The sequence below is a fragment of the Oryctolagus cuniculus genome, chromosome 10 (genome assembly GCF_964237555.1).
Source record: "Oryctolagus cuniculus chromosome 10, mOryCun1.1, whole genome shotgun sequence".
Classification (NCBI taxonomy): domain Eukaryota; kingdom Metazoa; phylum Chordata; class Mammalia; order Lagomorpha; family Leporidae; genus Oryctolagus; species Oryctolagus cuniculus.
Window position 1 is genome coordinate 8,164,177 of NC_091441.1, and position 25,807 is coordinate 8,189,983.

The window sequence follows — 25,807 nt, forward strand, 5'->3', positions numbered from 1 at the left end:
TGAATTTAATTTTGTGATTCTTGGTTTAACATATAAATACAGGGAAATTTTTACTTTTGCTACTATATCTGCTTCCAAACTGCCCCAGAGAGGTTTTGTCTTGTGAACGCTGCTTGAATAGTATTTGAATTATTAAGAGCTCCTTAGAGGAGTTCCTGTAATGGTTCTGTTGTTTAAGGGTGTCTTGTCACATTCATTTTTAAAGGGATAGTAATGAATATGGAGAGGAGGAATCTGGTCCTTTCACAGATGTTTTCCTAAATGCCTATCAGACTCCAGCACACAAATAACCTGAAATCACACAAGGTAAAAGTCAGATTAAGTCTAACTTGCCCTCTGATTTCTAATAATGAAATAGTATCAGAAACAAAGAACCTTTTTTCTCCCCACTAAAAATTGTCTTTCTCAATTCATGGCTCTCTGAGCACATTTAGAATGTGACAAACAATTTCCACTGTAATGCAAAGCAACTCCTAGTGATTGGTGAGTCATTTTGAATATTTCTTTATATTGAGAAAACAATCTAAAATATTTAGACCTTTTTTTCATGATTTGAAAAATCAGCATAATTCTTCCACTTGACAATAACTCAGGAGTGAATAAACAAGAAGGGCAGGTGCCCCCGAGTGCCGTTCTCCTCTGTGTATGAGCCCGTTTGCCCTACACTAAATAGCTGGAAAAAGCACAACACACCTGATTCATTACACTGGAAAACATGTTGTCCGTACAGCAGGCTGGGCTGGTGATCCACCATCCATGGCCTGGGAAGACTCACTTTGTGACACAGGTTTGCAGCTTTTCACCTGGAAACTTCATAGCCAAGGCAATTCTGCTTTACTGTGTGATTTCCTTCACATTTGAAAGAAAGCAATATCTACTTTGTCGCAAAACAGAACAGGGGAATATTTTATATTGCCATAGTCAATTATGTGAGACTGTGTAACCTTTTCCAGCTATCATGGTCTTTGAATCTTTCTGTGCTAATGTTGCCGACAATACAGAAGCATCTTCAAAGCATCTTTGCAGCGTTAGGAAGAGAAGACAGCTGGTGCTGCTTAGAGACTAAGCTGCGATGGCCAGATTTCTAATTTATAAAACTGGGACAGCTCATGTCGGGGGAGCATCATCAGGGGTTTGTGAAGGTGTATCTCCAGCTATTTCCTTTTGTCAGGTAAAGACTTGTTTACTGAAAAAATTTTTTAAAAAATCTAAAAGCTTTTGCTGAGGGAAGCAGGCAACAACAATTACAAAACAAAAGTTTCCCATTAAAAACTATGCCAAAAAATTAAATATTCAAATTCAAAACAATGATGCGTCCAGCAAGGTTGGTAGAGAGATAACAAATTCACCAATCTCACCTTCAAAACCCACTGGACCTCTGCTGTAACAAAGCACAGGCTACAGGAAGGAGGGGACCGCAAATGTAAAATTCGTGGACTTCAGCTGCTAGTCACTACTGATAATTTTTGCTTTTTTTCAACAATTAAATTCTCTCTGATACTTCCTGTAAACTCTCACATAGCTCTGTATAGCACCAGATCATGCACCACTGGAGGGAGAAGATGAGAGACCCTCGACTGTATTCAAATCACCGACATCAGCCTGGGTGTGGGGTGTGAGTCAACCGTGAGGATTGAAACAATGTATTTAGCTCATTATATAAAACAATCCACACTGTATTCTAGATTGGCTTATTAATTTTTCACTAGCTTTGTCAATCACTATCTTGAAACATGGCCCCATTGAATGTCTTTCGTCTTTCATTTTCACAATTCACCCATGTCAAAGAGAAATGTAGCTTCAGAGAAACTGCGAGACAACCGAGGTCGCGCTGCTGAAAAAGTATCAGAACTGAGCCCAAAATTCTCATCTAATCCTTAGGTCAATGGTCTTTCTTCTAACTTCCTGCAAGTGAATTTGGGGAAGAGCAAATGCTGAAGCTACCAATTTATGATTCGGAAGGGCCTCATAGTTCACATTTCCTCGGGGGAAAGCAGAGGGAAATTCTGCTAAGCTTCCAGAGAGGGATTTTGAGCTGTTTAAGCCACATTGCTTTGTTCTTACAGACACATCGCTTACAACTTATATAACAATTCCCTAGCTCTTTAGAAAAAAAGGGAAATGTAAAATACCCATCATGAATCATACTAAAAGCTCGATATTAAATGGAAATGCCTGATGTGGTTTAAGCTCTGCAATATATTAATGTTCAACAGCCTAATTGAGGAAATAACTCTGGAGCATAAGAGAGATTCACAATGGGAGACCAAACAGATAGGCTTTCATTTAGCCCTCGATATTACGGTTTTCACAAAATATAATGAAATAGCCAGAAGAAATCACCGCCTGAGAGCCAGAGACTCAGTCATGCGACGATGGAGAGGCACTCCCCAAGAAGCTCCTTAATGTTTTCATTATTGCTTTTGCATGTCATTCTAAGCAGCGCCGCCTATGGGTTGTGTTTTTTGTTTGTTTGTTTGTTTTTGACAGGCAGAGTGGACAGTGAGAGAGAGAGACAGAGAGAAAGGTCTTCCTTTTGCCGTTGGTTCACCCTCCAATGGCCGCCGCAGCAAGCGCACTGCGGCCAGCACACCGCGCTGATCCGATGGCAGGAGTCAGGTGCTTCTTGCGGTCTCCCATGGGGTGCAGGGCCCAAGCACTTGGGCCATCCTCCACTGCACTCCCGGGCCACAGCAGAGAGCTGGCCTGGAAGAGGGGCAACCGGGACAGAATCCGGTGCCGCGACCGGGACTAGAACCTGGTGTGCCAGCGCCTCAAGGCGGAGGATTAGCCTAATGAGCCACGGCGCCAGCCAGGGTTGTGTTTTTGACAGCGCTATGGTTTCTCTGGGACTGTGAAGTCATGAAAATACGAACGTAACATGGAAACTGGTTGTGGTTCCATCTGCAATTGCCAGCATTGTGTGGAAGCATGGAGAGCGCTTAACTTGGTAACAAGTGAATCTTTTAAAGAATTGGCGTTTTTCTTCTGTCCTACATTTTTGTGACCTTCAATGGAATGGTTTATCCTTTAAGTAAATGCTGATCTCAGCTCAATGATATGCAGCATCAGAGAATGATCCATTCTCAGTGGAGTCACACACCACACAAGGCATGTCAATCAACAACAGCCTGCATACCCACAGCGGCCCCATCTGACGGCATGGCTTGGTGAGGCCATAGCAGTGCTACTCTGTGAGGTGCACTCTGTGATGTTCTCAGAACGTATCCCGGTGTTAGATGACACAAAACTATCTATTAAAATATGGAAACACATTGCAAGTTGACACCAAAGAACACACAATACCAGTTTTACTACACACTTAACCGAGCCCCAGTTTAAATAATGAAGATCATCACATTTTTCTAATCTAACCTATCAAAATAAACGATCTGGCTATAGGGTCTGGTCATCCTATAGGCTGGCTATAGGCTATAGGCTGGCTGTGCTCACCAGCCCATCTTCCTGCTCTGTGCTGCCTTCCTACTTCACTAATCCCTTTATACCCTCTCTGGGTCTCAGTCCTGGCCTCTGGACATTTTGCTCAGCATGCATGGCACTCATGAGTTTGAATCAGGATCTGCCAACATAAAGCTATGAGGCCGGATGTGGCTTCCTGCAGTGCAACACTGTTGTAACAGGTATGCTACTGTCCGTCCATGAACACTCCCACTTACTTTCCAGGTGGCCTTAGGTTCTGTCTGGGATTCTTCTGGGGATAACTGGATACGGGAATTAGCTAGAATGACATGATCAGAGAGAATTCTCAGATTTTTTATTCCCTGCCCTTGTAATACCTGCCTTTTCTGATGCTCACACTTTTCATCGAATCCCAGTAGATTTCTAGTATCCACAGTTCCGTGGCTCTCCATTTCTACATCCAGGCACCCCACAGCTTTCTAAGCAGAAACTACAATGACTTCAGCATCCATATCAGTCACATTTTTACCCTCCTGTATTTGGTCATGGGAGACAAAGGGATCCTTCCCCATCCCTCTTTGTCTAAGTATAAAATGATTCCATTTCCATTCCTTTGCTGAAGCACAATACTGAAATAACATAAGGGAAAAAATTCTTTTTTTTTTTTTTTGACAGGCAGAGTGGACAGTGAGAGAGACAGACAGAGAGAAAGGTCTTCCTTTTCCATTGGTTCACCCCGCAATGGCCACTGCGGCTGGCGCACTGTACTGATCCGAAGCCAGGAGCCAGGTGCTTCTCCTGGTCTCCCATGCGGGTGCAGGGCCCAAGCACTTGGGCCATCCTTACTGCACTCCTGGGCCACAGCAGAGAGTTGGACTGGAAGAGGAGCAACCGGGATAGAATCCAGCACCCCAACCAGGACTAGAACCTGGGGTGCCGGCGCCGCAGGCAGAGGATTAGCCTATTGAGCCGCAGTGCTGGCCAAGGGAAAAAAATTCTTATTCTACACTTGGATTCCAGCCACCATCTGGCATAGTTCCAAGGGGGAGCCCCAGGTCTCACAAGCAGGTTCTAAGTTGGGAGGCCCAGCCAGAGGCATTTAAAGTGCTCTAACTGTCCTGCACTCTCCTGCAACTCTCTATTTTCCTCCCAGCTTGTGGACTTCAATCTCCTCATGTGCAGAAAGCTAGGAGCACAGAAAATCCCTGTGTGGATATTTGTCCAATAACATGCATCCTGTATATACAGATCGCCCCTGATAAACCAAGTCCACAGCCAAACACCGAAAGGAAAGACCAACTTCATGTATGAGCATTCCAGTGCAATTTGAGCATTCTGGTGCCCATGTCTTAGGATTTAAGGACTTTGTAGGAGTATCCTTTATTATTCCTTTTGTTTCTTTTATGCATAATATTCAGGGGTTTGCAACTTCAGTCTCCAAAACCTATGTGGCTTTTGGGTCCCAAAAAGCATTTCTCTCAAGGCTATTACTACTGTTCTGGACTACAAAAGTCTATTTTGAAACCTGAAAAGTGAGAATTCCTTTCTGTGGTCCTGCTATTCAGTGAGCAGTAAATACAGAAAAAATTCATGGCTGCCTGCCTGAAGGGAAGAAGATAAAGGATAGCAAGAAATATTGATTTAAAAATTGGTGAAGAGTCGATAAGACTGTGACTTCACATCATCACATATCCTGACCTAAGACGTCGTTTGCTGTACAATCACACTCAATAAAACTTGAAGGTCCTGTGTCACTAAGGAAGTTCAGCAAATGTCACCTTCACCTATTTTTTCCCAGACAAGCAAGTCACGTTGTCCCCACTGCCTAAGAAGTCTTATTCTCATGAAGTCCTCATCCTTATCACCCCCCACACACAACATACAAATTTCCTGAAAAACCACAGGTCTTAGTCTGATAGGGTCTCAGTCTCATGAGTGGATGCCAGCAGAGACTCGTTCTAATACATTCAGAGCTGCTACTGTCCTCTTGGCCACCCTGTGTGGCTCTTGCAAGTGAGCCCACGCCATCGGATGATACTGCTAGTCCCCTGGCACCGGGACACCCTTGCTGGTGCAGATCCCAAAGCCCGCAGGGAGGGCCCACATTGGATGCTGCTGAAACAACACACTCTTGCACTCCGTGGTCCTTACAGTACAAGTACCGTGCCAAGGAGGCTAAGCGTGAGGAGCTTCCCAGCATCCATTGTACTAGACACACTGCAATCCTCAAACTCTGAAGTTCATGCCTTGGGACTGAGTCAGCAGCCTAGGCTCACACTTCCCTCAAAGAAATTCTCTCAAGGAAATTTTACTTCAAGAGAAGTCATTCTTTTCCCTGCCCTGGACTTTGGCTACTGCTGTAATCCACACGGATACATCTGCCAATTTTTCTGGGCAAGAGTTTTGGTAATTCACGATCTGAAAGACTGTGGGTTCCTACTGTAAACTGATTCGTTTCTCCTTCGTGGTCAGCTTCATCTATCAGAGAGCACAGCAAATGACCCTCCAATAAAGTTGCAGGAAATGCAGCTTGCACCAAACCCTATAAAAATAGCTGCTAAACTGCCAACTCTAACACAATCCAGAGAAGCACAAGGAACACTTCCAAGGATAGGCTACCTTTTTTTCCTAGTATATAACGACAGAGCAGAGAAAGTTAAAGTTTGCACTTGATTACGTTCAAACAAAAACACAGGGTGGGAAAGCTACATATGTGCTTATATTAGTTATATAGGATGGGACTTCAAAAAGTTCACGTGTACTTCACATTCTTTCAATTTCATTTTTTCATGATCATTTTGAGTATCCTTATAAATAGCCATTCGTACACTTACCCAGAGAGAATAATAATTTATGCTTATTAAACTAAAAATTTTGATTTCACTTATTTTTCTAGCTGGAAGCTCTCTGTTTCTTTTTTTATTTTAACTTCTATTTAAATATTTTTCATTTATTTGAGACACAGAGAAATAGACACAGAGTGTGTCCATCTTCTGGTTCACTCCCCAGTGTCATTAGCAGCCAGACTGAGCAAAGAGGAAGCCAGGAGCCAGGGAAACCCTGTTTCTGAGATCAGTTCTAGGCCTACACCCCAGAGCCCCAGAACAACTGACTGTTTTGTTCTCCCATGGGTACTGTGATTTCTTTTAGCTTAGAAGTAACAATATGGGATTTCCAAGACAGTTGAATACAGTGCAGCCACACTAATTCCACCGGAACTCAGAAAGGACCATATTTCCAGAAGTCTGACAGATGGAAATTTCCAGGGAAAAGTGAAAAAATAAGGAAAACTCCATGAGACAAGAGGAGAGAAGATGGAGACACTGCTGCCGCCAGCACACAGCACAGACAGTTGCCAGTACCAGACACCATCTCACCAGGTCAAGGTAGGAAGAAAGTGCAGCACGCCCTGCTGCTCAGAGGTCTGAGGAAATGCCATCTCCCGATGACTCTTACTTCAACCTGGGGAACTGACTGGGTCTGAGCAGCGGCTAGGCTTGGAGCAGGGAAGCCGCCTCTTTCCCCTCCCCCACTTCCACAGAGAGCCACACTGCCGTAGAAAGTCCGGCTCTCAGGAGACACAGTTTCATAGACAGAAGTGAAAGGAATCTGCTATCTGCTGATATCACCTCAAAGAGAGCCTTGCAGACCACACGACTTTGAGCCCAGGAGCAGGTGTGGGGAGCAACTGGGAGTAACTCGGACTAGACTAAGTTACTGGAATTAAGACTTATTCTATGCATCTGCTCTCCCACAATATGGCGCTGGGAGAGGAGGAAACAGCTTCTACACAGCTGCCTCCAGTTCAACCAATAAACTGTAGGACCTGCTCCTGATTGGAGGAGAGCAGCGTGCTCGGCGTGTGGGTAGCAGAGTTGGGATTGGTGGAAGAGGACTATAAAGGAGGAGAGAGACAACATGCACCAGGAACATCTGAGGGGAACATCTATCTGAAGGAACACCTGTGCAGCCCCCGAGAGAGCCAGCCGGCAGTGTGCCGCTCCCCTGAGGAAGTGGGGAAAGTGGCAGGGGGCCCGCCCTTCCACAGAGGTGGAGGGACGGTAGCCAACCCGGGAAGAACCAGCAGCAAACCCGGGGAGGGCCGAGCAGACAAAAGAACAACGCAGGGTCTTGTGTCGTTCCTCCACGAAGACGGGGAGCGACAGCAGGGGGCAGGGTTCCCACCTAACCTCATGAATAGAGAACACACTGCCTGCTTCACATTCCTGCACAAAAGGGCTCCCAGAAACAACCATGGAGGAGTTCTCATCTTGATATGGCACAGCTCATGCATGTGCAAATAGGGGATTTTGTCTGAAGGATAAGTCTGCAGTCCTTACTGACTTTGAGTCTGGCCCAGGGGGTTGGCAGGGGGCAGCCATTTAAGCCTGTGAAGCACTCTCCCCCACTGCCAAGGTGCAGCACCAACAAGCAGCAGGTTCTGGTGATGCCATAGCTCTCACCATGGACAAAGCAGGCTCATGCGGTTGAGAGTAGATGCTCTTCTCCCTGGGACTGTGGGTATTCTGTCTGCATGATGGGGCGCGAGATACAGCTGGGTCTCTGGGCAATCACTGTGTCTGGCTTCAGAAGCTCAGAGTTACCTGAGTGCCTGGGGTAGGTCACCACAGAGGTTTCTGTGCTCACACTGAGGACCACACAGTGTGTTGGATGTGTAGACTCTGTGGGCTTGCCCCAAGCATTGATCACCTTGGCAGAGAGGAGGTGAGGCAGTGATCATACCAGCTGATGGGATCATACCATCCCTTCTGCTGACGTTATAGGAGATCTAGCACACCCAACTTGGGTGTCACCCTGTACTCTTGCACCACTCCAGAGCACTGACTAGAGCTCCCTGGCCATACCCAGCACACACCTCTGAATATCCACTGAAGGAGCAGACACTCCACTAAACCACAGAGGCCTGTTTCAAAGATAAAAGTAATCAGAGAAGAAAAACCAACAAGTGGTCCCACACGTGCCTAACAAAAAAAGTAGAAATGTGAGAAACATGAACAAGGAAGACACTATGACGCCCCCAAAGAAATGCAACAATACTTCAATAGAATGTGAAGACAAAGAGATTGAAATGCCTGAAAAGGAATTCAAAAGAATGATCATAAGATTACTCAAAAACAATAAAGAGCATATTATGAGTTTAAAAAATCCATACAGGACATGGATGAAAAATGTTATCAAGAGATACACATATCAAAGAAAAATCTATCAAATACTGGAAATGAAGAATTCAATATGTCAAACAAAAAACACAGTGAAAAGGCTGAACAACAGACATGGTAAAGCAGAACAAAGAATATGCAACCTAGATGAAAAATCTTTAAAAATATCTCAATCACGAGCCGGCGCCGTGGCTCAATAGGCTAATCCTCCACCTTGCGGCTCCGGCACCCCGGGTTCTAGTCCCGGTCGGGGCGCCAGATTCTGTCCCGGTTGCCCCTCTTCCAGGCCAGCTCTCTGCTATGGCCAGGGAGTGCAGTGGAGGATGGCCCAGGTGCTTGGGCCCTGCACCCCATGGGAGACCAGGAAAAGCACCTGGATCCTGGCTCCTGCCATCGGGTCAGCGCGGTGCGCCGGCTGCAGCGGCGGCCATTGGAGGGTGAACCAACGGCAAAGGAAGACCTTTCTCTCTCTGTCTCTCTCTCACTGTCCACTCTGCCTGTTAAAAAAAAAAATATGTATCTCAATCACACCAAAAAAGAAATAAAGAAGAAGGAGGAGGAGGAGGCAGAGGAAGAGAAGGAGGAGGAATTAAAAAACTACAAACAGCATTCACAATTTATGTGATACTCTCAAACAACCCAACATACGAGTCTTAAGAGTTCCTGAAGGTGTGGAATGAGAGAATGGATTAGGAGGGCTATTTGGTGAAATAATAACAGAAACTTTTCTAATTTGGAGAAAGAAAGGGACCTCAAAGTACAGGAAGCACAAAGACCAGAAAAGATCTTCAGGACAACACATTGTAGTCAAGCTTTCAAAAGTAAAACATGAAGAAAAGATTCTAAAATGTGCACAAGAGAAATGCCAGATTAACCGATCACACTGACAGCTGATTTCCCATCAGAAACCCTACAGGCTAGGAGAGAATGGAGAGATATAGTCCAAGTACTAAATAAAAAAAAATAAATAAATAAAAATTAAAAAAAACTCTCAACTCAGAACACTGTATTCTGCAAAGCTCTCATTTATAAATGAGGGTGAAACAAAGAACTTCCAAAACAAACAGAAATTGAAAGAATTTGTCACTTGTCTGGACTTACAAATGGTACTAAAGGATGTGCTACACATAGAAACAGAGAATGATAGTCATCATTATGAAAGAATATAAAGGCATAAAATCTCCTAGTAAAAATACAAAGGAAATCCAAAGCAAACAATAGGAATAATTATGGAAAAATGGAATGACCAAGTCACTATTTAACAATAAAAACCTTAAATGTAAATGGCCTAGATTCTCCAATTAAAAGATATAGACTAGTTGAATGGATTAAAAACAAGACCCATCTACTTGCTGCCTGCAAGAAACACATCTCACCAACAAAGATACACACAGACTTAAAATGAAAAAATGGAAAAATATATTCCAGTCTAACAGAAAGCAAATACAATCAGATATAGCCATCCTAATATCAGAGAAAATAGACCTTAACACAAAAATTGGTAAAACAGACAAAGAAAGGTGTTATGTACTTATTAAGGGATCAATTCAACAGGAAAATGTGACTATAATAAATGTATATATACTCAATGCCAGGGTGCCTGGCTATTTAAAATAAATACTATGGATCTAAAGGAAGAGGTAGACAAAACACAATAATAATGGAAGACCTGAACATCTCAATTTCAGCAATGGTAGATCAACTAGATAAAAAATCAACAAAAAAACAACAGAGCTAATCTACACTATGAACCCAATTGACTTAATTGATATTTATAGAACATTTAGAACATTTCATCACACAAGTGAAAAACACACATTCTTTTCATCAGTGTATGGAACTTTCAATAGGATAGAAGAATATATGCTGGGCATAAAGCATGTCAACAAATTCAAAAAAATTGAAATCTTACCATGTATCATTTCTGACCACAATGGAAGGAAGCTGGAAATTAACAACTTAAGAAACTCTAGAAAATATGCAAATAGAGGGTGACTGATTAACACATTTCTGAATGAACAGTGAATCACAAAAGAAATCAAAAGAAAAAATTTTTTAAATCCTGGCAATTAATGAATATGACAATACAATATTTCAAAACTTAAGAGTTACAGCAAAAGCAGTGTTAAGAAGGAAGTTTATAGCAATTAGTGCCTACATAATGAAATTGGAAAGTCATCAAATAATCCAACAATGATTCTCAAAGACCTAGAAAAGAACAAACCAAACTCAAAATTAGTAGAAAGAAAAAATAATTAAAATTAGAGATTAAATAAGCAAATTTGAAATGAAAAAGAGATACAAAATATCAGTGAAATGAAGAGCTGGTTTTTGAAAAAATAAACAAAACTGATACATCATTTTCCCAAATTAAAAAAAAAAAGGAAAAGACTCAAATTAACAAAATCAGACATGAAAAAGCAATCTTAAGCAACAAAAACAAAACCAGAGATATCACAATACCAGATTTCAAGACTTACTACTGGGAAGTTGTAATCACAATTGCCTGGTACTGGCACAAAAATAGACATGAAGGGGGCCAGCGCTGTGGCGTAGCAGGTAAAGCTGACACCTGCAGTGCCGGCCTCCCATGTGGGTACCAGTTCAAGCCCCAGCTCTCCACTTCCTATCTAGCTCTCTGCTATGGCCTGGGAAAGCAGTAGAAGATGGCACAACTCCTTGGGCCCCTGGAACCACGTGGGAAGACTCAGAAGAAGCTCCTGGCTTCAGATTGGCACAATTCTAGCCACTATAGCCATCTTGGGAGTGAACCAATGGATGAAAGACCCCTCTCTCTCTCTCTCTTTCCCTCTGCCTCTTCTTCTCTAACTCTGACTTTCAAATAAATAAGTAAATATTTTTTTAAAAAATAGACATGTAGACCAATGGATAAAATTTAAAACCTCAGAAATCAGCCCATGCCCCTACAACCAACTAATCTTTGACAAACAAGCTAAAATCAATGCCTGGAGACAGGACTGTCTCTTCAACAAAGGTGCTGGGAAAACTGGATCTTACTATGCAGAGATATGAAACAAGACCCCTACTTTATACCTTATACAGAAATCAATTCCAAATGAATTGATAATCAAAATCTATGACCACAAACCATCAAATTACTATAGGAAAACACTGGGGAAACTCTGCAAGACATTGGCATAGGCAAAGACTTCTTGGAAAAGACACCAGAAGTACAGGCAATCAAACTAAAAATAAACAAATGGGATTATATCAAGCTAAAAAAAAAATGCACTGGCCAGCGCCGCGGCTCACTAGGCTAATCTTGCGCCTGCGGCGCCGGCACCCGGGGTTCTAGTCCTGGTCGGGGCGCTGGATTCTGTCCCAGTTGCTCCTCTTCCAGGCCAGCTCTCTGCTGTGGCCCGGGAGTGCAGTGGAGGATGGCCCAAGTGCTTGGGCCCTGCACCCAAGGGAGACGAGGATAAGCACCTGGCTCCTGGCTTTGGATCAGCGCGGTGCGCCGGCCACAGCATGCTGGCCGCAGCAGCCATAGGGGGGTGAACCAAAGAAAAAGGAAGACCTTTCTCTCTGTCTCTCTCTCTCACACTGTCTACTCTGCCTGTAAAAAAAAAAAAAAAAAAAAAAAAACTGCACTGCAAAAGAACACTCAACATATGAAGAGGCAAGTGACAGAATGAGAGAAAATATTTGTAAATTATGCAACTGAAAAAGGATTAAATTCAGAATCTATAAAGAGCTCAAGAAACTTAACAGCAAAACAATCCAGTCAAGAAAATGGCAAACAACATGAACAGCCATTTTTCAAAAGCTGAAATTCAAATGGTCAACAGACACATGAAAAAAATGCTCAGGATCACTGGCCATCAGGGAAATGCAACTCAGAACCACAACGAGGTTTCAGCTTACCCCAGTTAGAATGTCTATCATCTAAAAATCAGAAAATAATATGCTGCTGAAAATGTAGGGGGAAAGTACCATAATCTGCTTTTTTGACGAGAATGTAAACTAGTGCAACCACTATGGAAGTCAGTATGGAGATATCTCAGAACCTTAAAATACATATACCATATGACCCAGCCATCCTGCTCCTGGGAATTTATCCAAGGAAAGTGAAATCAGCATATGAGTTATCTGTACCCCCATGTTTATTGCTGCTGAAAACATAATAACTAAAATGTGGAATCAACCCAGATGTCCATCAACTGATGTCTGGATAAAGAAAATGTGGTACATATACACTACAGAATAGTACTCAGCCATAAAAAAGAATGAAATCCTGTCTTTCACAACAAAATGATACAACTAAAGACTATTATATTTAGTGAAATAAGTCAGTCCCAGAAAGACAATATTTTTCCCTGATATGTGGTAATTAATCTTCAGAGTACAAAAAGTATAATGCATATGAGTGAAACTGACATTTTTGAGATTTGATTATTGTTACAGCCCTTGTCTATACTCTTGATAAATAGTGGGTTTTGCCACTTACTACTCGCTGTATTCTTTATTTGGTGGAGGGTTCCATTTTTTAAAAAAGATTTTATTTATTTACTTGAAAGTCAGAGTTGGAAAGGCAGAGGCAGAGAGAGAGAGACAGAAGTCATCCATCCACTGGTTCACTCGCCAGGTGGCAGCAATGGCCAGAGCTGTGCCAATCAAAATCCAGGAGCCAGGAGCTTCTTCTGGGTCTCAAACGTGGGTACAGGGGCCCAAGGACTTGGACCATCTTCCACTGCTTTCCCAGGCCATAATAGAGAGCTGGATCAGAAGTGGAGCAGCTGAGACTTGAACTGGTGCCCATAAGGGATGCTGGCACTGCAGGCAACAGCTTTACCCACGGAAGCACAGTGCCAGCCCCAAGGAAGCCATTTTTATAGGAAGGACTTTCCCAACTCAAGGGACAAGGAGCACACTAAACACTTACGTCGTGTGGCAATGAAATATCTCAGGCTTAGTTGAAAACAGGAAGGAGGTTTCTCTACACCTGGGCCCTTTCTGCTACACTTTCCCCTCCCCAGTCTTATACTAAAACCAAAACAGAACCAATTCAGCACAGCTCCAAATAACTATTTTATAGCAGGAGTGCGAGAAAGCTTGACTTTTCATCCTAAAGGAAAAATTCAAGACAGGGGAACTTTGTAGGGTTACAGGAAGGAAAAAAAATACCTGGAGCCTGTATTTCTAGGAAGACAATAAGGGGTTTGAAGAAATTGTGTACAGCATTGCTTCCATGTTGGCCACTGTCTTAGTCCATTCTGGCTGCTACAACAAAATGCCATAGCCTGGGTGGGCTGTAAATGACAGGAATTGACTTGCACAGGTTTTTTTTGTATTTTTTTTTGTTTTTTTTGGGGGGGGTTTTTTTTGTTTTGTTTTGTTTTGTTTTGTTTTGATTTGTTTTGACAGGCAGAGTGGACAGTGAGAGAGACAGACAGAGAGAAAGGTCTTCCTTTTCCTTTGGTTCACCCTCCAATGGCCACCGCAGTTGGGGCGCTGCGGCCAGCGCACCGCGCTGATCCAAAGGCAGGAGCCAGGTGCTTATCCTCGTCTCCCTTGGGTGCAGGGCCCAAGCACTTGGGCCATCCTCCACTGCCTTCCCGGGCCACAGCAGAGAGCTGGCCTGGAAGAGGGGCAACCGGGACAGAATCCGGCGCCCCGACCAGGACTACCAGGACTGGAACCCAGTGTGCCGGCGCCGCAGGCAGAGGATTAGCCTATTGAGCCATGGTGCCGGCCTTGCACAGTTCTAATTTCTGGAAAGTCTAAAACCAAGGTGTTGATCCACTGTCTGGCAAGGACCTGTTTCTAGGTTCACAGACGGCCACTTCTCACTATGTCCTCACATGGTGGGAGGGAGCACGGCAGCTGCTTGGAGTCTCCAACAAAGTCATTTATCCCATTTATGGGTGCTCTGCGCTTGTGACCCAATCCCCTACCCATACCATTGCATTGGTGATTAGGCGCCCTTGCATGGATCGCAAACATTCAGACCACAGAAACCACCCGCAGCACTGATGTTTCCCCTCCTCTCTACAAAAGCACTCAGGTGACTTTCCTGGATTTCAACCATTATTCATTTTGTATGTCAGGGACATATCAGTTGTAAAGAAATGACTTGTGTCCAGTCACCTCTTGACCTTTCTTATGCAAGACACCATTTAGCTAAAGATATAACTTCTGTTAAAAAAAAAAAAAAAAAACCTCCAGTTCTATACAGAGCATATAACTGGAAGAGGGAAAAAAGCAGACAGAAATAGCTGCCAAAGATCATAGCCATGAAGAAAAATATTGTTTGGGCATCTGGGTATTTCCATGACATTCATCTCACACGAACTACTCATCTGCTGGGAACTTTCTCTTCTGCAACACCACACAAACCCTCCTTCCCCGGCCCATGTTTCATGGGAAGCTAGCCTCTGGTTATCTTACCACAAGCTGGGAAAAGGAAGAAGCCCCATCTGTATTCCTGTCACTATTTCAATAAGTGCAATTTTTATGTTTAAATGTTAAATATGCTAAATGCTCTCTCCCCCCCCCCAAAAAAAGATAGGATATTGCATCATACTTTCATTTCTTTAAAAAAAAAAAAAGCAGGCAAAGCCACTTAATTGTCCATACGTTTCACCAGCAGATGTGGAACAGTGAGAGAGCCCTTCATTTATCATGCGCCTCAGAAGGGGCTTCTTGACATGTTCACACAGGAAACCTTCTGGTTCCTTTATTATCTCGTGGAGCTCAGTGTTGTTTCAGATCACCCCATGCCTGCTTTTACAGCAGTCACATAAATAAACCACACTCAGCCTCTCCAGAAAGTGATGGAAGCTTCGTCAGCAGAAAAGTCTCTCTTCTTGAGAGAAGAAATCATAATTAAAAAGTAGAAGCCGAGTTTGTGAAGAAACCTCTCAGTCAGGAGCCTGTATGTTACAGAGATGCACCTGCTGCAGCCTTGTGAGTAGATCCACACGCCCTCTATCACCAAGCTTCCACTTGTCTCCCTTTCTCCCTATTATTTTACCCACACAAAGTTGAAATTCTTCATCCACATAATCTCATGTTGGAAGAAAGTTTTACTGGAAGAAACAATGAGGTCCGACACAGGAGCATTTTAAGAAGGAATAGACTATGCAGTCTACTGAAGAAGTTATTATGACATGGAGAATAAATGAATTTTGTAGCAAGTTACCCAAACTCTTTAGGGGTGTACTAAAATCCATATGACAGCACTGACCAAATAGCTGGCTTACTTCATATCTTGGAACTTGCCTATAATCCTACTTTGTGCTGACTGGGGAAGTTCAATTGTTAATCTTCATAATAGAACTTGATCTTATGTATATTATTCAGCCATCACTCTTATTTTCTGAAAGGAGCAACCAGGATGTTCTAACATTCATTTTCCCTGTTCCAGTCAGCAATGTGGGGAAAAAAAAAAGAGTTCTGGCCGCAGTACCAGAAGGACCGAGAGCGTTTAGGGCACCAGTGCTCCATATAGTCTTCCTTATTTCCCTCACACTTCTGGGTCGGTAGCCAGAGTTACTCTGAGGGTCTGCGTGGTTGAGTGGGATTCTCCGATTATGCTGTTGAAGGTAGCTGAGTTTGGTGAAGAAAGCACTGAAAACAAAGCCTGAAATATTTTCAGTGTCTGTCCTTCTCTACCGCTCAAATTAAACACTTAAGGTAAATTGGCTGACGCAGAGAGTAAAATCAGATGCACTTTCCTCATAATTGGTAGTGATTACATGGTTGAGAAGTCAGTATGCAGCCCAAGCCCAATACCTGGAAAGGCTAAATGATAAACAAGCTAACAAATGAGCACACAGAAGCTAACTAACTAAACAGCTACTTAGAGAAAGGTATTGACCTCAGCAAAGTTGACTGTTGAGGAAGCGTTGGTCTTAAAAAGAAAGAATTGTTACTATCAAATACCTATCTAAGGCACTGGAATGGAGACTCTTCTGATGAGTGAAAGAATTCTTCTGTTTAGAACAGGACGATGCACAATGTCAGCTATTGTAGTGATTAATTTTCATTATTCCATGTGCTTTCCTCTCCCAATTAAAAAGCCATTTTCTATATTGTAATTACTTCAAAAATAAACATCACACTACTCCTCTTGGGTTAAGCAATCTGCAAAATTAAATTTCAGAATGTGAATTAGATAACTGGAATCACATTCTCTGTGTGTGTGTCTCTCCATATGTTTGGGTGTTGCATAATTATTATGCCCTTTTACCCATTTTTTGAACATATTAGTTTCTTTTTAAGTCATCTCAAAAGCTTTCCCTATCAGTACAAAGAAAGAAACATAGGATAACCCAGTTTTGACATCAGTGCCATGCACGAAGTCATTTCTAGGACCCCATCATGCAGTTTATATTATGAGGCTATTTGAGTCCTTTCACTCTATGCTGCTGGCACCAATGAAGGAGGGACCTGGAGCACCATTTAACAGGCAGACTTTGGGGACCTGATTGTGTCCATGTTGAAGTCCTAATTCCTATAGTGACTACATTTGGAGTTAGAGCCTTCAGGCAGGTCATTAAGGTTAAGGAAGGTCATAAAGGTGGGGTGGGGTCCTAATCTGACAGGACTGGCTTCCTCACAAGAGGGAGCAGCAACAAGTGTCTGCCCCCCCTCCCCACGAGCCCAGGAAGCCATGCAGGGACACAGCAAGAAGGAAGGGAGCCCCTCCCAGAAACCAACCCTGCCAGCATCTTGATCTTGGACTTCTAGTCTCCAGAACTGTGAGAAGATGAATTCCTGTTTGAGTCTCCCTGTTGTAGCTGCTGCTACAGGAGGCCTTGGAACTGGGTAAGAAGGAAACTGTTTGTGTTGCACATTCCTGTAAGGATAGTGAGGATGCACCTTGTCAGGCAAGGAATGAGATCATTTCCATGAACAGAAAAAATGAATTAAAAATAGCACAGATAGGAGCAAGATATTCCCTCTAATTCTACACTTGATGATTTTGTTGATGTAGGAGCAAAACAGAACAAAAGCAGGCCAAGTTCTCTAGTTTGTTTTTACTTTAATACTTCTTGATAAAATGAAAATTCTCAAAACAAAGGTGAAAATGCACAAGTTTAGAAATCCAAGGGTAGAATATGAATTATTTTATACCAAAAATTATTTATGGGAAGAGACAAGACTATTGAAGGAACTCAGAATATCTCATCTAATCTTAATGATTTGCTAGTCAATTATATTCTATTTGCTTATTCTGAGATAAATGAGAAAATTGTTCATGAGTTTAAAAAGATATGTTTGATATTTTTGTTGTTTTTAGTGTCAAAATTGTAGGAGATGCAATTCAACACATCACAAATTAAGGCACTGATAATTACACTGATGCTAAGAAAAACTCTTCATCCCAAAGGAAGTGATGAAGCTCCTTCTTTCTCTCATGCTGACCCCAGGTTCAGACACCCAATGACAGCAAATCATATTCATCAGCTATCAAAGAGGGTACACACAGTGGTTTTTCTGATTACATTTTTATTTTGTTCTTCTTTAATGTTTTAATACTAGAGTGCTTTCATAAAGTCTGTTTCTTCTTCTTGGTGAAAAATTAAATGATCTGGAAATTAAGATGGGCACCAATCAGCTATTGTCCCCTCATTTGTTCAAGACCCCCAGTTCTTCACAGACCCAAACAAGATAACTTCCATGACCTCCTGTCTCTTCCAGACATAACTTAGTTAATATTGGAGGTATTTCCTCAGAAAAATCAGCATGCAGTTCCTTCCCCATCAGTAATTCTTCTAAAATGCCTCTAACTGTAGACTACAGTGTCTGGATGACAGCTAGAATAAGGAGATGGAGCTAAAAACCATAAACCCAATACTAAAAAGCACAGCCTACACAAGAATATTAAAGCTGAGAGAGTTGAAAAGAGAAAGATATGCAAAAATATCTATTTTTTATTTGAAAATATTATATGCCTGGTATCTATTGTAGGTACTCAGTATATATGTTCAATGTCAGAGAATAGGAAATGGATTAGAAAAATAGAAGGATTCCAATACAGTGTGTGGGGAGCAATTCGGACTAGACTGAGTTACTGGAATTAAGACTTATTCTATGCATCTGCTCTCCCACAATATGGCGCTGGGAGAGAAGAAAACAGCTTCTACACAGCTGCCTCCAGTTCAGCTAATAAACTGTAGGACTTGCTCCTGATTGGAGGAGAGCAGCGTGCTCGGCGTGTGGGCAGCCGAGTTAGGATTGGCGGAGGAGGACTATAAAGGAGGAGAGAGACGGCATGCACCAGGAACATCTAAGAGGAACATCTAAGGGGAACACCTGTGCAGCCCCCGAGAGAGCCGGCCGGCGGTGTGCCGCTCCCCTGCGGAAGTGGGGAATGTGGCCAGGGGGAGCTGCCCTTCCACGGAGGTGGAAGGGATAGTAGCCAACCCGGGAAGAACCAGCAGCAAACCCGGGGAGGGCCGAGCAGACGAAAGAACAGCGCAGGGTCCTGTGTTGTTCCTCCACGAAGAGGGGGAGCGACAACAGTGGAATATGGTGGGAGCTTACTGCTCTAGTCTAGGGGAAGATAGTTTGAAAAAACATGGAAAGAGTGTAATCTCAGGGAGGAGTTAGGGAGAAAAACTGCAAAGGAAACTCCAAGCAAATTAGAGGGACACTGTGGATTTATGGGGAAAGTGTGGACACACACAACTCAGGACCCCAGCAACCAAGAGCCTCAGCACCAGCTTTGGAGAGAGGTGAGACCAGACGGCAGCAGCTCAATCCACTGGTGATAAAGCTGTGGGAAGAACCTGGTGTGGGTCCAGCTTGGAGCCCAGTGGGGGCCAGCATACCTGGAAACCTAGAGGGAAAGGGGGGTACATTTATCTCTCCCCAATCACCAGGCCTTGGCGTTCTGTAACTAGCTGAGAGAGGGCGGTTGACATTTTGGACATATGCAACAGCTATACCAGCTCATGTCCGCACACCCAGTAACCAGCTGAGAAGATATGCCTGAGCCTGGCTAGGGGAATTGGCAGGGAGCTGACTGCTTGTGACTGTGAGAGCCTTGTATGCTGGGACTATGAAAACATTGGGTTGTGTGTGAGGGGACAGGGTGCGGCAGAGACTTTTATGGGCAGCTCCACATGCTCAGGGCTCTCTGATTCCCTGGTGAGGGTCCTCACTGCGGGATCTTGTGCTCACACTTGGACTACACAGATCCTTTCTGTGGTTCTTACAGCAATGTGGATGAATACTGTACCCACTGGAGCTAGCATCCAGGCATAGGTCTCCTTGTGGAAGAGCAGGAGACTATACCAACAGAGCTGATCAAACCCGACCCTATGATAAAAAAAAAAAAAAATGTTTACCACGCTCAACTTGGGTGTCACCTTGGACACTCCCCTCACACTAGAGCACTGAACAGAGCTCCCAAGCCACACCCAGCATATGCCTCTAGGTATTTGCTGAAAGAGCAGACACTCCACTAAGCCACAGAGCTATAGTTCAATGATAAAAAACATAAAAGCCATCACAAGGGAAAAAATCTCCACAAATGCTTAAAAATAAATGCAGAACCAAAAGAAACAATAATAAGGAAGACAACAGGATGGCCCCAAAGGAACACAACAACACTTCAATGCTAGAATGTGAAAATGAAGAGATTTCATGAAATCCCAGAAACAGAATTCAAAAAATTGATCATAGGATTAGTTAGAAGTAACCAGACTCAAACCCACAAATTAAAGAAATTCATACATGACATGAATGAAAATTTTTCCCATGAAATTGAGATTTTAAAGATAAGTCAAAATGAAATACTCCAAATGCAGAATTTGGTAGAACAAATAAAAATGCAGTGGAAAGCCTTAAGAACAGACTTGGTGAGGCAAAAGAAAGAATACCTAAGGTAGAAGACAAATCTCTGGACACTTCAGTCAGACGAGAAAAAGAAGAAATTAGAAAACTAAAAAACAGTGTTGGAGATTTATGGCATACTAACAAATGACCCAACACATAGCCAGCATCCTATTGAATGGAGAAAAGTTAGAAGAATTCCCACTGAAATCTGGTACCAGACAAGAATGCACACTCTCACCACTGCTATTCAATATAGTCCTAGATCTTTTAGCCAGAGCCATTAGGCAAGAAAAAGAAATTAAAGGGATATAAATTGGGAAAAAAGGAAGTCAAACTATCCCTATTTGCAGATGACATGGTTCTATATATAGTGGATCCAAAAGACTCCACTAAGAGGCTAATGGAACTCAAAAGAGTTTGGTAAAGTAGCAGGACATAAAATCACACTCAAAAATCAATAGCCATTGTATACACAGACAATGCCATTGCTACAAAAGAACTTCTAAGATCAGTTTCAATCGTATTAACTGCAAAAATGAGTGTATATATATATATATATATAGAGAGAGAGAGAGAGAGCACGTGAGCAAGCTTGGAATAAATTTAATACAGGACATCAAAGATCTCTGCAATGAGAATTACAAATCATTAACGAAAGATATAGAAAAAGAAACAAAAAAATGGAAAAATCTTCCATGTTCATGGATCGGAAGAATCAATATCATCAAAATATCCATACTACCAAAAGCAAATTACAGATTCAGCGCAATACCAATCAAAATAATGACATTCTTCTCAGATCTAGAAAAAATGATGCTGAAATTCATATGGAAACACAGGAGACCCTGAATAGCTAGAATAATGTGATACAACAAAAACAAAGCAAGAAGCTTCACAATGCCAGATTTCAGGACATATTACAGGGCAGTTATAATCTAAACAGCCTGGTTTTGGCACAAAAACAGAAGGAAAGACCAATGAAACAGAATAGAAACACCAGAAATCAACCCACACAACTACAACTAACTTACGTTTGACAAAGAAGCTAAAATCAATCCCTGGAGCAAGGACAGTCTCTTCAACAAATGGAGCTGGGGAAACTGGATCTCCCATTGCAGAAGGATGAAGCAAGACCCCTACCTTACACTTTATATAAAAATCCACTCAGAATGTATCAAAGACTTAAATCTATGACATGATGCTATCAAATTATTAGAAAACATTGGGGAAATCCTGTAAGACATTGGCATAGGCAAAGAGTTCCATGAAAAGACCTCAGAACACAGGCAATCAAAGCCAAAATTGACAAATGGGATTACATCAAATTGAGAAGCTACTGCACTACAGAAGAAATACTCAGTAAAGTGAAGAGGCAACTGACAGAATAGGAGAAAATATTTGCAAACTATGCAATGGAAAAAAAGATAGAATATATATAGAGAGAGAATATATAAAGAGATTATAGAATATAAATATAGAATATATTTATAGAGAATATATAAAGAATATATAAAGAGATTAAATATATAGAATATATAAAGAGATTAAAAATCAACAACAACAAAACAAACAACCCACTTAAGAAATGGGCAAAGGACTTGAATAGGCATTTTTCAAAAGAGGAAATTCAAATGGCCAACAGATATTTGAAAAACTGCTCAGGATCCCCAGCCATCAGAGAAATGTAAATGAAAACCACAATGTCTTACCTCATCTCAGTTAGAATGGCTTTCATACAGAAATCAACAAACACCAAATGCTGGCGAGGATGTAAGAAAAAAGGTACCCTAATCCACTGCTCGTGAGAATGTAAACTGGTACAGCCTCTGTGGAAACAGTATAGCGATACCTCAGAAATCTGAATATAGACCTACTATATGACTCAGCCATCCCATTCCTGGGAATTTTCCCAAAGGAAATGAGATCAGCATATGAAAGAGTTATCTGCACATCCATGTTTATTGCAGCTCAATTCCCAATAGCTAAGATATGGGATCAACCCAGATGCCTGTCAATTGAAGACTGGATAAAAAAACTATGGGATATGTACACCATGGAAAACTACACAGTGGTAAAAAAAAATGAAATCCTGTCATTTGCAACAAAATGAATGCAACTGTAAAACAGTATATTCAGTGAAACAAGCCAGTCTCAAGAGGATAAAAAAGGACATATTACAGGGCAGTTCTCCCTGATCTGTAGTAACTGATAAAGCACCTAAAAGGTAATCTATAGAAGTGAAATTGACACTCTGATATTGATGACTTTAAACAGCCCTTGTCTCTACTTTGAGGAACAGGGTTTTTTTAATACTATCTGTTGAACTCTTTACTTAGAATAGAGTTAATCTTATGTGTATAAAGTTAATTGAAAATAGATCTTAGCAAAAAATAAGAATGGGAATAGGAAAGGGAGGAGGAAGCATGGTGGGAGTGCAGATGGAAGTGCGAGTTGCATGGGAAGAATCACTATGTTCCTAAAGCTGTATTTATGAAATGCATGAAGTTTGTATACCTTAAATAAAAGGTCTCAGGATAAAAAAATAAAAGAAAAATATACTGTCTCATTCATCAACATTATGCTCGATACAAACCTACTAGCTCCTGGGATTTGAGCTGGGGAATCCTATTCCTCAATCTAACATCCAGCTTTCGATTTAAGGAGGAGATTTAATAGCACCCAATCTGACTCTAAATGAGGCCAAAGCCCCAAATGCCAAGACTGTGTGGATCATCAATCCGTCTCAATGTGAGAATAAGTAAACGAAAAGGTGAGACTGGGGTGTGTATAACACTAGTAGAGTTCATGAGTAAATTGCTGAAATGTGAAAAAAGAACGTTAGACCAAAGATTCTTGACACAAAGCTAAAAACAACTTAGCACAAAAGGATAGGAAACAGCTATAAATGGTAATATTCCAAAAAGCCTCACAATTAGGTGTTGCTGTGCAACAATCACCACTATCCTCTTCACAGCTCTCATCTACCCCAACGACATTCTGTGTTCTGGCAACAGTAACTGCCATAACCATACCCCCACAGCTACCTTTCTCCTTTCTGTCCTGGTGAATCTGAACCCTCCAGGAACCTTGTACAAGAACCATACAGAATTCGTCATTTTCTGGTGGGCTTATTTCACTTAGTAATTTTAAATGGATAAAATGGTAATATTATTTTTATTTTACCACAGTAAAAAGCAAGAGAAAAAAAGACTCAAGAACTCTCTTTAAGAAACAGAAAGAGAATTAAACAATAGGTTACACTGAAAAAAATAGCTGGACAGAAAGTGGGTAGAGTAAGGGAGAACCACAAACAATGGAAATGAATATTAACATTAGCATTGAGAAATGGAATTGTCTTGGACATAAAACAAAATGCCCAGCAATAAACGAAAAAATTGGACAAATTGGACTACATTTAAGAATTGTTTACTTGTACAGCAAATTCACTATCAGTATAGTTGAAAGGCAACCCAACTGAATTCTTGCAAGTCATCTACCTGATAAGGAAATAAAGTCCTGAATACACAGAGGATTTCTATAACTGAACAAAAAATGATTCATAAAAATAGGAAGAAAACCTGAGAAGAAATTTCTCCTAATATGATACATAAATGGCCAGTAAATACATGAAAAGAGGGACTAAGCATCACTAATCATTAGAGAAATACAAATAAAAGCTCAATGAGATATAATCTTGCATCCATTAGAATGGTTACTATCAAAAAATTAAGAAATTTTGGTGAGGATATAAAATAACATGCCCTGTTGGTGTGAATACCAAATGGTACAGCTTCTGTGGTTACTCAAAAGAATGAAAACAGAATTATCATATGATCTAGCAATTCTACCCCTGGCTATATATCCAAAATAATTCAAATAAATAAATAAAAATTTTTAAAAAGGCTGGCGCTGTGGCTCAATGGCTAATCCTCCGCCTTGCAGTGCTGGCACACCAGGTACTAGTTCCGGTCGGGGCGCTGGATTCTGTCCCAGTTGCCCCTCTTCCAGTCCAGCTCTCTGCTGTGGCCCAGGAAGGCAGTGGAGGATGGCCCAAGTGCTTGGGCCCCGCACCCGCATGGGAGACCAGGAGAAGCACCTGGCTCCTAGCTTCAGATCAGCGCAGTGCGCCGGCCACAGCGTGCCAGCCACAGCGGCCATTGGAGGGTGAACCAACGGTAAAGGAAGACCTTTCTCTCTGTCTCTCTCTCTCTCTCACTGTCCACTCTGCCTGTCAAAAAAAAAAAAAATTCAAAGCAGGGTCTCAGGGCCGACATTGTGGTTCAATGGGTTAAGTCTCCACCTGCAACGTCAGCTTCCCATATGAGCACCAGTTGAAGTCCCACTTTCTCTACTTCCAATCCAACTCCCTGCTAACATGCCTGGGAAGGCAGTAGAAGATGACCCAAGTGCTTGGGATCCTAACACCCAAGTGGAAGACCCAGATGGAGATGGAGTTCCAGGCTCTTGCCATCTGGGGAGTGTACCACCAGATCTAAAGTCTCTCTCTCTCTCTCTCTCTCTCTCTCTCTCTTCCTCTATTTCTCTCTCTCCCCCCCCCAATCCTTCCCTCCATCCCTCCCTCTAACTCTGCCTTTCAAATAAATATTTTTAAAAAGTGGGGTAAGAGATATCTGTATACTGATGTTCATCACAACACTACTCAGAATAGCCAAAATATGGAAGTCATCTAAATGTCTGATCAACAGATGCTTAAACAAAATAGGGTGTGTACATACAATTGAAAACCATTCAGTTTCAAAAAGAAAAGAAATTCTGATATATGCTGCAATATGAATGCACTTTGAGGACATTATCCTGAGTGAAATAAGACAGACACACACAAGACAAATGTTCTATGACTCCATTAATTAACTACTATGGACAAAATCATAGACACAGAAGGTGGAATGGTGGTTCTCAGAGTCTCGAGGGAGGGAGGAATGAAGAGTTATTGTTTGTGTTTAACTATGAAACTCAAAAACAACACTACTAGTCGAACAATACCCTATACCTGGTTCGGTTGTGTGAGTGCAGCCTGCTGAAATCCCTGCTTAGTATATACTAAGTTGATCTTCAGTATATGAAGGTAATTGAAAATGAAACGTGATGAAGGGCGGGATGGGAGAGGAAGTGGGAGAGGGGAGGGCCACAGGAGGGAGGGAGGTTGGGGGGGGAGCCACAATAATACAAAAGTTGCATTTTATATTCTACTTAAAACTATTGGTTGAACTCTGTAATTAATACACAATTACTCTTAGGTGTTTAACTAATGCTATAACTAGTACTCAAATAGTATTTTACACTTTGTGTTTCTGTGTGGGAGCAAAATGTGGACATCTTTACTTAATATACGCTAAATTGATCTTCAGTATATAAAGATAATTGAAAATTAATCTTGA